We start from the raw sequence: 15,709 nt of genomic DNA on the forward strand, positions 1-15,709 counted from the left end.
TAATGTGCGTATTATAATATAGGTCCGAGAATAATAACGCTGTTCAAATATTACAACATTTCACGTAACAGTTGGGGGCACATGTGTGCCGGTGTATTCACTTGGGAATCGCGCTGCAGCACACCCACACGCGCGTGGCTTATAAAACGTATTCGGGGTGGGCCGGTGGAGCTTTTGCATTAGGAAAATAAAAATGAGATATTACACGGTCTAAATAGAGAACGATGGTAACAACTTACGGTTTGTGTAGCGCGCGCGTTTGTTATGTGGGACTCTTATATATGTTCAAAATTACATATAAATACGGTCAAGGGGGGAAAAAATTGCAATAAAATCTCGAAACAGCCGATTGGCTGGTAACGAACGCATGACGTATCGTATGTATATATATATTTACACAGGCGATTGGAATAATGTTTACAAAAGTCTATTGTATTTATATCCATGTATTTCAAGAGGCAGTAAAAGTAGCTATACAAACACGCCTTTTCGATTGGCCGTCCATATGTAGTTTTGGACGTTATCCAAAGGAAACAATTTGCGGGTTAGAGCATGGTTTCTTTTCGTTTATTTTTATTATCATTTTTTTTTTCATTCTAAGGGAAAAAATAACGGCTTTTGAACTTTATACAAACTTTCAAGGACTCATGACTATTGTCGATCCCGAATGACATACGGCTTGCGTCGTCCAAGATGTATAATAAATCTGTTCCCCTCAGTACCTGCGATAAATGGATAATAGTGGGAACACTATTGGTAGAGAATATTGTGTGAGCGTGTTATTTTTATATTTAGTGAAGAAACTGGTTAACTGTATGATACGTTGAAAACAGCTGTATAAAAAATGTGTACCTAAACGTAATATCTCAGGGAAAAAATGTCTCGAAAGGTCCTCTTACATAACGTAGACATTTGAATAAAGGATTTCAATCACTATACTGGTCCCGAGGCAAAGTGAAATCTACATTTTATTAACTTTTTTTCTTATTATTTTTGTTTCGTATACAGAAGATAGAAGCGATAGCGGTAATTTATAACGGATTACTTATACGGATGTTGAGGAGAAAGGGGTATAGTAAAGTTGGAATAATATATCGCTTTGTCCCCCGAGTATTCAGGTATAAAATAACTACTGTTGGGGAGAAGGACAAACATTTTCCCAAAGGCCAGCATTTTTCTCATTTTCAACTGTTTATTTACGAGGCTTTTTAAAAACAAAAGCGCTTGCTTTACTTCACGGGATTTTTTTATTTTTAATAGGATAGGTATTTATTTCCACCAAAAATTCCTAAAAAAGAGTCATATATAAATAATATAATAATTTACAATAATAGTATAGGTACTTCATTGAATATTAAATACAATTTATATGTTTCTTTATAATTAATATGATGCTATAAAGTATTTATATAGGTATATGAATATAATATATTATAGGTAACTGATATGATGATATGATTGGCAGTTGACTTACTGTTCATGCCTTTACAGTTGAATTGAAAAAGTAACTTTTGGATTCACGTAAATATTATTTTATAGTACCTTTGTATTATTATATAGCTTGTTTTTAAATTGATATTTAATATTAAATTGTATTGGTGAATATGGTTCTATTGGATTTATTGCACTGGCCAAGAGTACAAATTTATTATGTTGGGTTCTTCAATAATCGTGTCTTTTTTGGTTAAACGGTTTTCTATATTATGTTCTGAAAAACTTTATTCTATTAGTAAATATCTACCATTTTTCGTTTCGGGACATTTGTTTTTCAATCTAATAAAACGATGTCCTTTGTACAAATAATAAAGGTATAGGTCTACGTCTAAAATATCGAAAATGTATTTTCTCAGTTGAATGTTCAGTTCATAAAAATAAAATAAATTATCCAAGTACTCAATTGACCGTGTCAAAAAATTAAAAAACAAAATTTTTAGGCTTATTTCTTTATAAATATAAATTTTAAACGTATACGTTAAATATAATGGTTTTTTATTTTTTTACAATCAAAGATTGGAAACCCATTTGAAATTTAACATTGACTATTGGTTTCTGGAATGTATAGCAACCACCAACAGCTATTTCGTCAGTGAATTATATAATGTATATGTATCTTGAAAATCGGTATGTGTTTGGGCAACAGGTCAGAGGGATTCAAAACTAATGGATTTATTCGCAAAACGGGATCCAATCGTTATTTAAAGGTCCTGACTTCTTGCACGAGCCAGATTTTTCTTTACCTTTTATCCGGTCACAGTAATTCTCTTGAGAGATGGGCCTATTTCGAAAGCTCATCTGTTTTAGCTTTCTTTTCTCGTTTTATATCTTGATTTCAAACTGAAAATAATAGCATAGTAAATGTTTTATTATTTTTTTAACTTTTGAATAAACAATTGTCTTAAAAAAATGGGTAACTACTTTGTTCTACTTGAGATTTTTAATATTTTACGAGTATAGTTTTAAAATATAAATAATGTATTAAAGATATAATATTATTTTTTAAATGTACTACTAAAAGTAGAACAATGAATAATCTTGAATATAATATATTATATTTTACATAATAAGATGATATTCTTTAATGTTTGAAGTATTTGAAAACATTTGTACTTAAGTTTAGTACTATATTTAACATAATTCACCTAACGGTATAGGTAATTGTGATTTGGTACTTTTGTTGTGGAACGGTATGTTAGATAAAATCCAATAATTACCCAGTAGCCATATTATTACAGTTTACATGTAAAATCATCCATGCTATAAAAGTTTTAATAGTCTGCACCTATACGCGTCGATTCACGTTTCGTTAAACATGTAGAAATACGTTTCTGAAATCATTGAACTGTTGTAAATTAACCATATTTGTAAATTATTATTTTATTATTATTGTTTTGTTGTTGTTGTATTGTATGTTTGAAAGTCGTCAGTGTCGTTTTAATAAGTATAATGTAATGTAATTATACAACTAATTGTCTAATTATATTTTTATCGGTTAGGTGTCGTCCGTGATGCGACGCATTATACCAGGAGGTAGCCTATAATAATATTATATTGTGCGTGTGTACGATCGTATAAATTATATTATATTATAATAGTATCGTATTCAGCGGGGTCGTCTATATAAACATAATGCTGTTTAAAAACATAATAATATTGTACACGTTTCGAAGGCATTTCTCGTCCTGAAACAATATTTGGATTCAATTACCTCGTAAATTGTTGCGAGTCATCGGGGCGTGCATTGTTATTGCTACACGGACACGATCAAGAATCGTCTCTATTTAGGGAGGATGGCTTCTGTGTGCGTGTACTACGATGATGTACAACAGTCGTAATAGGTAGCCATTACATATACATAATATATTATTATAATCAAGGGTAGTATGTAGTGGCTAGTCGACATGGGCACAGGCGCTCAGCAGTTTTATAATGTGTGTGTCACAGTTTCATTGTGTATAATACTATAATATGAGATGGCCGACAGAACGCGTGCGCGACATACGGACAGCGACGACGATAGAAGACCATATAATAATATTATGTATACATATAGTATACTCGTACAGTGAACGGTGAATGTTATAATAATATTATATATTTTTGTAGCGACAATGTGACGAACTAGAAATCCGGAATAGATCGAATGTCTTGTGCGTTCACGGATCGGCATGACCATTTATCCTTAAATTGTTATACAGAATTATTTCGTGAAAATTGAAAATAAAGAAACCTTCTAATTTGTCCGGTAGTTTTTTCAATTTCATTCGTTCTGCGAAAAGACTTGTATTTGATAGTTTTAAGACTAATGACTAATCAATTTGTTCAAATAGTGTAATTCAATTAAATCCAACATGGCCATATAGGCATGTATGTATGGTTTAAAGACACTTTTTATCTTGATGGTGAACCATAAAATTGCAATATTGTATACTAGACACATATGTAGTATGTACATATTTTACATGTATATACAATTTAATAATTATATATAATATATATATATATATATATACGTATATATAAACGGTGTGAATATTATTTATTATAGATAATACAATGTGTCGATCTTCATTAATCAAGAAACTTTTAATACAAGAGATCAATTGATACGCGAAATGATAATGATAATGAAACATGCATTAGCAGTCTTTCATTACTTTCCACTGTGTCTCACGTATATTATAGTAGTTCGTAAAATAATAATTACATGGAATTATAATTTTATTGATTAATAAAATATTATCGTGTCTGCAGGTTACTGCTGAATTAATAATGGACATTATCCTTGTAATATACCTACTATGAGCGCGCCGTATCAGTTGATTAAATCTTTCTTTAATATAATATAATATTTAAATTGGATTCAATTACAAATTGTAGATCCCGAGCCTTAAGGCGCACAGATGAGAATCGATCTTTGTGTTCGATTCGGCGGAAGAAAAAGCGATTGTATAGGTAGGCCCACGCATCATTGTGCGTTACCTATTAGATAAACGCTGATAGTGTAATAATTATTATCAAAATAATCTTATATTATAAAATATTAACATAATATTTGTAACAAATACAAATTTCTAACCGTTTTTTGCTTGTTACACATAATAATAATATGTAGGTATAAAAAAAAAAATCGAGAATTATTCTTGGGATATACATAATACATTACGCATCATACTCAGTTCTTGTGCAACATAAAATTAGGTATATCCATAGTCTATATGTATCTACGTTATGGGCGTCGAAAATTTTATAAGCTATTACTGTTGCAGCAACTCATCGTCATTGAACTAGGTATATTATATTATACTTAGTTATCGCACATTGTCGATCACATTGGTAATTACCGTATCAGCGGATTCGCCCGCTGTAGTATTATATTTTATCGGTTTTTTCGTTTTACTTCGCACCGCCCATTTAAGGATTGTAAAAATATCGTCGGCTGCAATACTATAGGTATACAAAATTATATCTCGATCGTCGACGCAACAGGACGAAACCAGTTATTCGCTACATTATAATTCATTTATCGTGTGTGCCGAGAGAACACGTGTTTTCCGAAACCTCAGGGAAAACGAGACGAAATACATCGCGTGCAGAGTGAAACGGACCGACCGTGTGTTTTAATAGCAATTACGTGTAATAAAAGAATTATTATGTAGGTACGCTTGTCGAACGCGCGCGCGGCACTACACACTACTTATCGATACGGTCTGCACAATATTATACACATATGCAAGGCACATATTATTATTATAGTGTACACGTATGGGTGCTATACCTAATATGTAATACTCCTAATATGTAGTGTCCGGTTACCACTTCTCGACTTGCCACCACCTTCGCTACAACTACATCCTATCTTTGCACGCTCGGTGAAAACAGTCGTCGTTGAGATATCGGGAACAATTAGTGGTCTCGTGGGAGAGATTTATGTCAGCCTGCCAATGAACAGGGACGTCGTGTATAATATTCGTTTTGCTCGATCTTCCTCATTGATGTATAAACAATAGTCTCAGGTCGTCCGATCTGACGTTTTGCTAGCGGTTCGTTATTACGATAACCGTACATTGCTTTTTTTTTATTTCTATAAACCCGACGTGACCGACGCGAGTTTTTATATCGTTGTATTTAATATGATGATGACATATTATCACAAACGCAATAATTATTATCTTATTTGTATGTTTTCGATTAAAAACGAAAGAAATAAAAAACATTCCACTGGTTATTGGATGCTAAAAACTCAGCGTTTCATAACACTATAGTATAAGTATCAGTTGTTTATATATTATATGGAATATTTCGTAGTACTAAAAGTATTGTTTTGTTCCACTGTTACAATATACGCAATATATAGGTATGATTATATTAAATAAAATAGATTTATACGGTCTATTTGATTAATAGATGAATCGTGTTCAAATTGTTTAGCGTACTTATCAGATTTAACTTTCGTGTGCATTATCAGTTATGATTTTGTTCACAGTTTTCTTTTCTATAATCAATAATATTGTCAAAATAAGTAAAATTACACTGTGGTGGTTTTACTTTTCTCGCGATTGACCAGGAGATTGATCTATATAATACAACATTTCAGTTTTTTCCCCTTCTGTTTTCTCCCGTGACACGTACAGTGAAGTGTCAATACCAATACACTGCACTCGACTTGGTTTAATGAAAGCTCGTCTTCGCCTCAGGGGAAATTTTTCGAAAAGCTCTGTCGATGTTTTTTCCTCGTTTTTCCTCTCCTGGACGCGATGACAAAAGCCTAAGTATTAATTGCCTTCAGGGCGTGCGAAACCCCATCAACCGCACAAAATATGATACGTGTCGAAAATAGCAATAAGCTCATCTCTACAAAATGCCGTAAATACAACTAATTTTAAACCTCTGCGTATATTAACTCTGCCGCTTCTACTTTAATAAGTAATAACCATCTCTGTTTAGTTGTGTATTCGCACGTGTTCATTATTAGGTGGTAAAAATAATAATACAGAGGATAATACTTATTGTTTTATTTTCACAGATTACTATCGTGTTTACGGTCCGCAACATCGCGAAATCATTGACGCCATTCTCCTAAATTCTTCTAATCAGGTAATAAAACAGAATAAACTTAATTTTGGTTGTAATTTGTTTTTCGTTATATATAATAATATTATATGTGCGTATTATAATTATGCGTTAATGAAAATTCGCAATTTTCCACGGCACCGTCTTATTTTACGCTTGTGGCGCGGCGTACGCTCAGCGGTTGATAATAATATATGCATAGCACATTATGAATGTCATGTTCGCAATAAACGTCAAGGCACGGGTCTACGACGAAATATTTCGTCCAAAAGGGGGGTAACCGGAATCCCTTTGTGTAGGATAATAATAATGCGGCCTGAGCTAGTATAAAAAAAAAAACATCTGCGATTAAATTGTCAACGAGGGCAGCTGCGATTTAGAGACCATTGACGAATAAAACCAAAGCCTTTTGTTTCTCCGAGGGATCCCTTTTTTTCGGTCACGGACCCACGTGGGTTACGTTCGTCTGTATACGTATTATAGTAGTATAGATTTTTTATATCGGAAAACTGCCCTTTAGTTTTTGTCCGTAGATTTTAGTTATTATTTTTTTTACAATAGTGGTGGTTGATGCATTACCGTAATAATAGTTGTTCAAATATTACTTCAAGTCACTAACCTTTTTAATTTCAAGTAAAATATGAATGTATATTAATTGTTTATACTAGGTATATGGTACTAGCTTATTTATTGAAGAAGTAAAGAGTTCTGACTGTTTATTTAAAGTGGCTGCGTAAGAAGCAATTTTTAAGTATTTCAAATCACTTATTTTATCATATTTATATTTATTATTTGATAAATAATTCTTCTCAGGAATGAGGGTGAATTCTTCATTTAATATTTTTAAGTCATCTATACTTCCGTATGATACTTTTCAAAGTCAATTTCCGTTTTGGAAAATGTATTTATATAAATTAATATTTGCATTTCTATTAAGGAAGGTAGATTAGGCACGGAAATAACATCTGAATGATGGATAGATTAAGAATTGACTTTCCATGTATATTGTATTCATTTAAAAAAAATGGTTAAAATTCATCAATATATCAAGTTTTGTTTATTTTTCAACTTTTAACGTATAATTATACATTTTTTTTATGTAAACGAGTATATTTGCTATATTACTGTTTCTAATTGTTTTGAAGTACTTGATAATCTTAGATTTGCTAATGATTTGACATGTTTCAAAGTAAAATAATTGTCACATAATTATAGTAAACATTACATGTTTAGTAGAAATATTTCTATTAAATTTGCATGTGATTTGAGTAGTATTTTTAAAGTTTAAATTTTTTAAATAAATAAATAAGAAAAAAAAAATCAAATTATCGGTTGACTTGATAATTTTCTAGATAAATTCATTTTATATATCTTATTTATTATTTATTTATTTGTCAAATTATAATCATTGATAAGTAATATATTATATTTTGTGAAACTTCATTCGTTTTTTGACAATGGTAATATTATTCATAACAGTTGATTAAAATTAATTATGGAAAGCTTATCCAGAAAAAAATAAAAAAAATGCATAAATTACTTAATTCCAGCTATGTAAATTTGCTGACTCAGTTGAATAAAACATTTGTGTATTTTCTTCCGGGGCGGTAACTAAAATATTTTCGGCTAATTTTCTAATGCCATATTATATTATATACCATATATATACTCTATACACACAGTCGTACAATCGTATACATTAGGGTTGTTATTTTTCTTTTCTTTTTTCTTTTTTTTCCGAAGTAATGAATGACGCATATAATAATAGTACCAATGTACGCGAAAACATTGTACCGGGAGGGCACAAACACAATAAATGTAGAACTCGAAGCAGAACATGCATAGTCAAATCCATCCCATTGTTGGGGCCTGTGTAATAATTTATGTCTGGCTGTACGTGTGAGCGTTATGGTGGAAATTTACGGCATTTAGCCCGTGTTTTGGCGGTTCAAACGTTACCCTGGGGCGTCACTAAGCCCGATGTACTGAAAGGTGTTGATATCGTATAGGGAAAAAATAGCAACATCACTACGGCATAATAAATTAGACATAATCCAATGGAATCGCAAAAACGGACACATCACGGTAAATTAAAACCACTAGCAAATTCGTTCAGTTTAGTACCGGAAAATTAAAAATTACTACGCTGTCCGATTATCATTGATGCTTGGGATTAATTTTAGTCGATTATAAGTTATAACGTATAAGGAAAGAACATATTGCATTTAATTTATGGCGAATAATAAGTATTATTATATTGACACTACAACTTCCTAGAATTTAAATATTTATTAAAAATCAAATCAAAGTTTAATGTATTTACTATTTATTGAAACCGTGCATCATAGTACCTACCTATTACTAATATAACTGTTTTAAAATCTAAAAATTTTACAAGTACTATTGTTAAAATATTGACCCGGTCACTTGCAGTATGCACATCAAAACGATATCGGACCTTTTACAGAAATGTATAAATCATTAGTATTTAATATATTAATATTGAACATTTATACCAAACGTTATATTACATCGTTCGTGATTATTATACCGGACACAATGGGAAAAAAAAAATCAATTTATCAATGTCGTAGGAAAGGATTATCCAGCATAGGAGGAGGTCTTGGACATATTGTGAATGCCTTTGACTTGTATGATGTCGCTAGAATGCTATCGTGTTGAACGATGTAAACGCACTATGACCCTCGGTGGGCCTATACTAGTGACCCCTACGCTTTGGCCAATATTCCGATCGGTGGACCGGTGGTCAACCCGCATTTAATCTAATAAAACAGTTTCATTGTAAACATCGAGCAGCTGACACCCAAACTAGGTGGCCAGCCGCCAATAATAATAATAATAATTCTTTGGGACCTTTTGAATCGATTTAACAAACGAACGTGAGATGTGTTTTTAGGAAAATAAAAGAACCCCGGGACGAATCGAATGTGAAATGTGTAAAATATATATTACGGTGATAAATATATCAATTACATGTATACAATGATTTGTGTGTCTGGTTGTCACAATGTACACGAGTTCGGAGCACACGTTCAATGTAACTCGATGCAACTATGATTTTATTGGGGTTATTGATGATTTAGTTAATGATGATCCACATCATCCATACAGCCGTTGGAACCACCGAATACCGATAATAACAATTTGATCCTAGAATATATGTGTAATAATTCTTCAAGTTGAAAATTCGATTATATATATATATATATATATATTATATAAACGTACACCTGTATATTAAATTATATTTAATAATCATTAAATATTATATGGTAATCGCTGTTTTTTGTGTAATGATTTTATGAGTATATTTTCAATTTTCTTCTTAGTAAAAGGAGTTGAAGTCGAATATTTTAAACAATATTATGAATTGCCTGACTATATAGTGTTAAATAAAATATATTTATATATTATTATGAGTTTTTATTGAGTGCAGATGTTATTACAGTACTCAGATGTTCTGTTAAATACTCCATATATTTTCATTAATGACTACCTGTCGTTGTTCCTTTTGTTGTTTAAAGCCTTAGAATCTGCGGCAAAACAAATTTTGTGTATAGATATATATTATATTATAATTATAATATATCTTAAATGCTGGTTCGTCGTAATCCGGTTTTTAAACTAGTTTATTAAAAAAAAATCTTCCAAACCCGGATAATGCATAAAACAATATATTTGAACATTTTAGACAGAATTTAAGTATAATCTGATGGAACTAAAAATTTTTTTATAAATATATTAGGTTGTGTCCCTACTAAAAAGCAATTTTGAGTTAAAATTGCAATATTGTTTTTAATTTTTACATGCATATCCTGCTGATGTATAATAATATGTGTAATACTTCATTATTAAACGATCAAAACTCAGTTTCAATTTGAATAAATTGCTAATAAATTGTTTTACACAAAAGGAAAACGTTACAATAAAATAATTGATTGATTGATCCATTTATAAATATATAATAATAATAATAATAATTAATACTTGTAGAAAAACGTATAGAAATTCATCGTGTTTGATCATTTGATTATGTTATTCATTTATGCTGTCGGGGTGTAGGATTCGGGGTCAATTCGAGGTTAAAATAATATTGTTCGGACAGTTTTTTGTTACGCGTACATTACAAACTATCACAAATCGTAATATTGTGCGTCGCGACGTTATATTATTACGGTTCAATTTGCATAAAATATCATTGCTATTATTGTTAAACGATTGTATCTCGGTTCGCGCCCATGAGCACATGCTGCAACAAGGAAATCGCGTGTAACGAAATCCTCCAACGCAAAAGTGGTGTGTATGCGGAAAACGTATGTATTATTTTACCTGAGATGTGATAAAAACGCAACGTTGAATTATTATTATTATCGATACACACGAGATTATTTTATTATTTTTATCCCCACGTTAAAAAATGTATATTATAATATCACAATATTATATGAATTATTATTAAAACGCCCACGCGGACACCACATGCGCGCACCTTCGGCGACGATTAAGCCCGTTTTATAATGCGCCCGACGACAACGGTTAAGTACAATATAGTGCGCCTAACATGAATGTCTTAGACGGTCGGACCAAATCGTATCGGGCGTTAGGTTTATAATATACTAATGATAATAATAATACCTACCTACTATTAAGTATCGCGCGTGAGTTTTCTTTCATCGGTCCACCATTTTTGGAATAAAATAACCATTAAAATAGTACATCGTGCTTTTTTACGCCCGGCTTATCGCGTTCACCTATCGAAAGTTATGTTTATATTCAAATCCAAAAAGAATTATATTTTATTTTATTAAGACGTGTAAACTGTTGTTATCTCTCCTGCCTATTTTGCGGCGGCCACCCGGTTTGTTTAAATCCCGTAAATAATGTTCTTTAATAAAATTGTCTTGCAAATTTTATTCATAAATAAATTGGAATTCTCATTTTTTATTCACTACTTTTCTTTTTTTTCTCTTGTTACGTATACAAATTCCATGATTTGCTATAATTCAGCCACGCGTATATTGTAGTGGATATATTATATAATAATAATAATAATAATAATAATAATATATAACGCTCGTTCGCTGCGTCTGACTAAACGCGTTGTAATGTTACTATATCTATCACAAATGAAATCAAAAAAAAAAGATTTTCGTCTTATCTGTAAACATTTTGTAGTAGTTTAAAAAGTATATATATATTATTATAATAGCAATGTCCGAACATGTCACCGAGTCACTTATGCTTATAAGTCAACAATGTGTGTTTTATGAATGTAGGTGTTCCACTGATGGTCTGGTGCAGATGATGTACTGTTTTCGGGGTTCGATAACACTGTTGTTTATAGTATTACTTATCAACACGTACGTTATTTTATGTGTTCGTAGTACCATAAATAAAAATGTATAGAGCACATTTTTTCTACTATACCACCGGATATGTGGTACAAAACCTATTATATTTTATCTTGACATATTTTTTATAAGTATTTAAAATGTATTTAAACTCACGCAATACATAAATTACATATATATATTTATATATACATAATATATATATATATACTACAACTATATATAATATTATTTTGTTATATTCGTTTATCATTAATTATGCTTAATTTTATTATTTTATTATATACATTTTCAAAATACATATTTTATTTTTTCATTACGATATAGATATATTAATATTGATGGTATTTGTTTATTACTAGTAATAATGGTATTTGAAACTATTACTAAAAATACTGAATGTAATATTATATAGTAATCTATTGTATAATATCAGATACCAGTAATTACCTACTGTAAAAAACGTTTTTTCATGCCTTTATGTGTTCATACAATATATATTAATACATAGGTGGGTATACTTTTTTATAATAATCCAACAAAATTATTTAATTTATGTTGATGGATATAACTGTTACAAATACTTTAACAACGGTTTTATTTTTGTTAGTGAGTCGTGAGTATTTTTGTAGATTAAACTATTTTATAGTCTTAAATTAATTAAATTTCACTTTGTGATAGCACTTATGAACACTGTTTGATAGAAAAGTATCTTTCGTATTCGTTTCGAGTGTTTCTTTTTAAAAACAAAGGCCAAAGTGGATTAATACCATTAACTAGATGGCCGATGGACAATAGAAGGTGTGTGTAGCGGAATCGACGTAAAAGTTGCTGCCGTTACATTTGTAAAGTTCTCGAGGAAAAGTGCACCCTTGGGGTCGGCCAACAATGGACGAACCGCTAAATAATTTGGTGTAGGGGTGAAGGTAAATGACTGCTATGTACAACTGCTCCACATCAACATTGCCAATGTATACATTTACACACACACTCACCTACACATATACACATACGCACGCACACAAACGAACGTTTACACGAAGCTTTTTCTTTTGGGTAATGCGTTTCGATCGTTCTGAACGGTATGGGAAAAGTAACCCCCCCACGATGAGAATTTGGTCATATGTCCGCAGTGGTATTGTTCTGTCCTACATATATATGTATGGCGTATTATGTACCAAATTCATTTTAACTCTCCACTATTTCCCCCTTTCAATATAATCGTAATGGGTTTTGGTTATGTAACCTCCTCGAAAATTGTATTGAATATGTTTTAGGAATTCAAAAAAATATATATTATAATAATATTTATGCGGTGTTTCATAAATTCCACGTACACAAGATAATAATTCAAGTAATGGAAAATATTGGCAATTATTTGAAATTTGTTTTTCCTTCGTGTTTTAAAAATGTTTTTTCGTTCCTAGAAAGTCAATCGAGAACCTTTTTCCATTATACAAACCGTATATATAGTCTTATGAAAGTTTAATGGCGGCTATCCTGGAGTTGTTTTTACCTGCGGACGAGCGTGAGGGCCGCATAGTTATATATATATATATACAAGTGTGTGTTGGTAATAAAATATTCCAAGTTTGAAAGTGTGTAGGAAAAAAGTCGGGGAACCGTAACGTTTTAATGGGCTCTGGAAAGATGTGCACACAGGGGCGAGAAGAAGCAATCAAACGTGTCGGAGCGGCTGTTATACCCTCGAGGGAGAAAGTCGCTGGCGCCAACGCCGCTACAAAAGGACGGCGACAGAAATGAAATTTCCCTCATAGCCGCGTGTGGCCGCATATAGCCAATATCGCTGAATTCCACTGTACACAGCAGTGGTGTGAAAATCAACCCCACAACTAGAATCCTAATGAACCGCTGCTTGCTCGTCCCCTACAAAAATCGCTTGTAAGACATTTTTTTTCTTTCTTTCCGTGTTCTTTGATGGTGTAACCGTTGACGGCGTTTTGAATCTCCGTGTTTTCGGTTTGTTTCTTACGATGATTTTGTCACCGTCGCGTGGCTATATACACTAATAACACTTGTAAAGTTAATAAACCGTCTTTAAAATTGCGGTAGAAAATTAAAACGCTCAGATTAATAACAAAATAAAAATAAATAAATAAAAAACATGCTTATAATACAATGTATAATGTGACTTACTTTTCATAAAAAATCGACTGTTCGTTCGTTTCTTAGGCTCGAGTGTTTATTTAACATATTTAACTGATGATTATTCTCAGATATTTTTAATTCATTAAAAACGTCTAGATCATATTATACAGTCGGGTTATTATTTATTTGCTCTTTCGTTTTAAAATTGTATATTTAAAGTTTGGTGAACAATATCGATTGTTTGTTTCATCCCTATAGGTACCTACAGTTGTCGAGATTAAAATCAACTTTTGATTGAAACCATCTGTTGAAAATAAAACATGTCCAAACACCCGACTTGCACCACTAACTATATTATTATAACCGTCAACGACACACAACACGCTTTTGCTTTTGACGTTCAGCAACGGTTGTTTATTACCTAGTTAATGCTTCACTAACACTCGTTGATGGAGGTACACACGAGTTGCTTGAAAATATTATTTACTCTTGTAAAACAAGAATTTGTCTTTTTATTTTTATTAAACTTTATTTATTTTTTTTTATGGAACTTTATTTCAAACAAAAATATGCTCGCTTGGTTTCACGGAATTGCATTCAATCAAATCAAAAACTTCTCTTTGCTTTTATATAGACGAATAAAGCTGTCGAAAAAATATCTAAAATAGGTATGCATATTATGTGACAAGTGCCAATAGTAATGTTAAACTATATTAATGAATATCTACCTGTTTATTATTATTTATATTTTTATACTGAGTTTCATAAAATAAAATAGTATCTAATTATTACAAACATTTAATTTAATCTTGCAACATCTTATGTAAATATTGTTTTAGTTGATATGTAAATCATAGTTCCTGTAAAAATATAGCTATTATAGTTTTTAAATATATCATTAGTGCAACAGTTTATTAATTTTGGACTATTCATCAAGTACATCAATTGAATGTAAATGTAGAATTTTATTTTAATGCCTTTAGTAAAATAAATATGAATATTTAAATAAAAAAGTTTTTAACTAATAATTATTTTATGACTATATGGTTAGTACCTAATATTTGTTGTGTGTGCCCGTTTAAATGATTTTATGCAAATGTAGAGCGTATCTTTGTTTCTATTTATCCTTGTGGGATGTAACTTATTTAAATAAATAAATTATATAACCTACCATAGAAACCTATGTATTTGTAAGAGTGTACGACTATAGGAACTTGTTGATAGAAACAATTCTAGGTCCAGCCATAGATAATACTCGATAACTGTTAAGCAATATGCATAATCATGTATATAGTCAATAGACAATATATCTGTATGTTTTTCTCACAAGGGGGTATTCATCATATTAATTTAAAACATACAATCGACAGACGAGTGTAATAATTGTCAGCATTTATCAATTGTTTCTTGAATTCATTTTCACGTAACAAACAGCATTGGTTTTACAATGACTAACGTACAAAATATATGCATTGTAATAATTTAGTTTAAAACGCAACACAAACCGTTCCCATAAGAGTTTATATACAATTTAAAATCTTATTCTAATTTCGACCTGCATGTTTCATATTTTATAGAATGATCTGTTGCGGTGATAAACCTCGAACACATAGTGATATCAAATTGGACCCCTGGAGAGCTTGGTGTGGGCGCTTGAT

The 15,709-nt window shown here is 31.0% G+C and overlaps 1 protein-coding gene across 3 annotated transcripts in view; it reads left to right on the top strand.

The window, feature by feature from the left end:
• The window catches only part of LOC132919154 (discoidin domain-containing receptor tyrosine kinase B-like), a 132,537-nt gene that overhangs the window by 14,776 nt on the left and 102,052 nt on the right, over positions 1–15,709 (top strand). For 2 of the 3 annotated variants that reach the window (XM_060980498.1, XM_060980499.1), the window contains exon 2: positions 6,524–6,594. The exons of the other annotated variant lie outside the window; for it this stretch is intronic. The gene's annotated coding sequence lies outside the window, so the exon portion shown is untranslated. The remainder of the gene's footprint in view (positions 1–6,523; positions 6,595–15,709) is intronic. 3 annotated transcript variants of the gene reach the window in all.

This window comes from Rhopalosiphum padi, chromosome 2, assembly GCF_020882245.1.
Source record: "Rhopalosiphum padi isolate XX-2018 chromosome 2, ASM2088224v1, whole genome shotgun sequence".
NCBI lineage: Eukaryota > Metazoa > Arthropoda > Insecta > Hemiptera > Aphididae > Rhopalosiphum > Rhopalosiphum padi.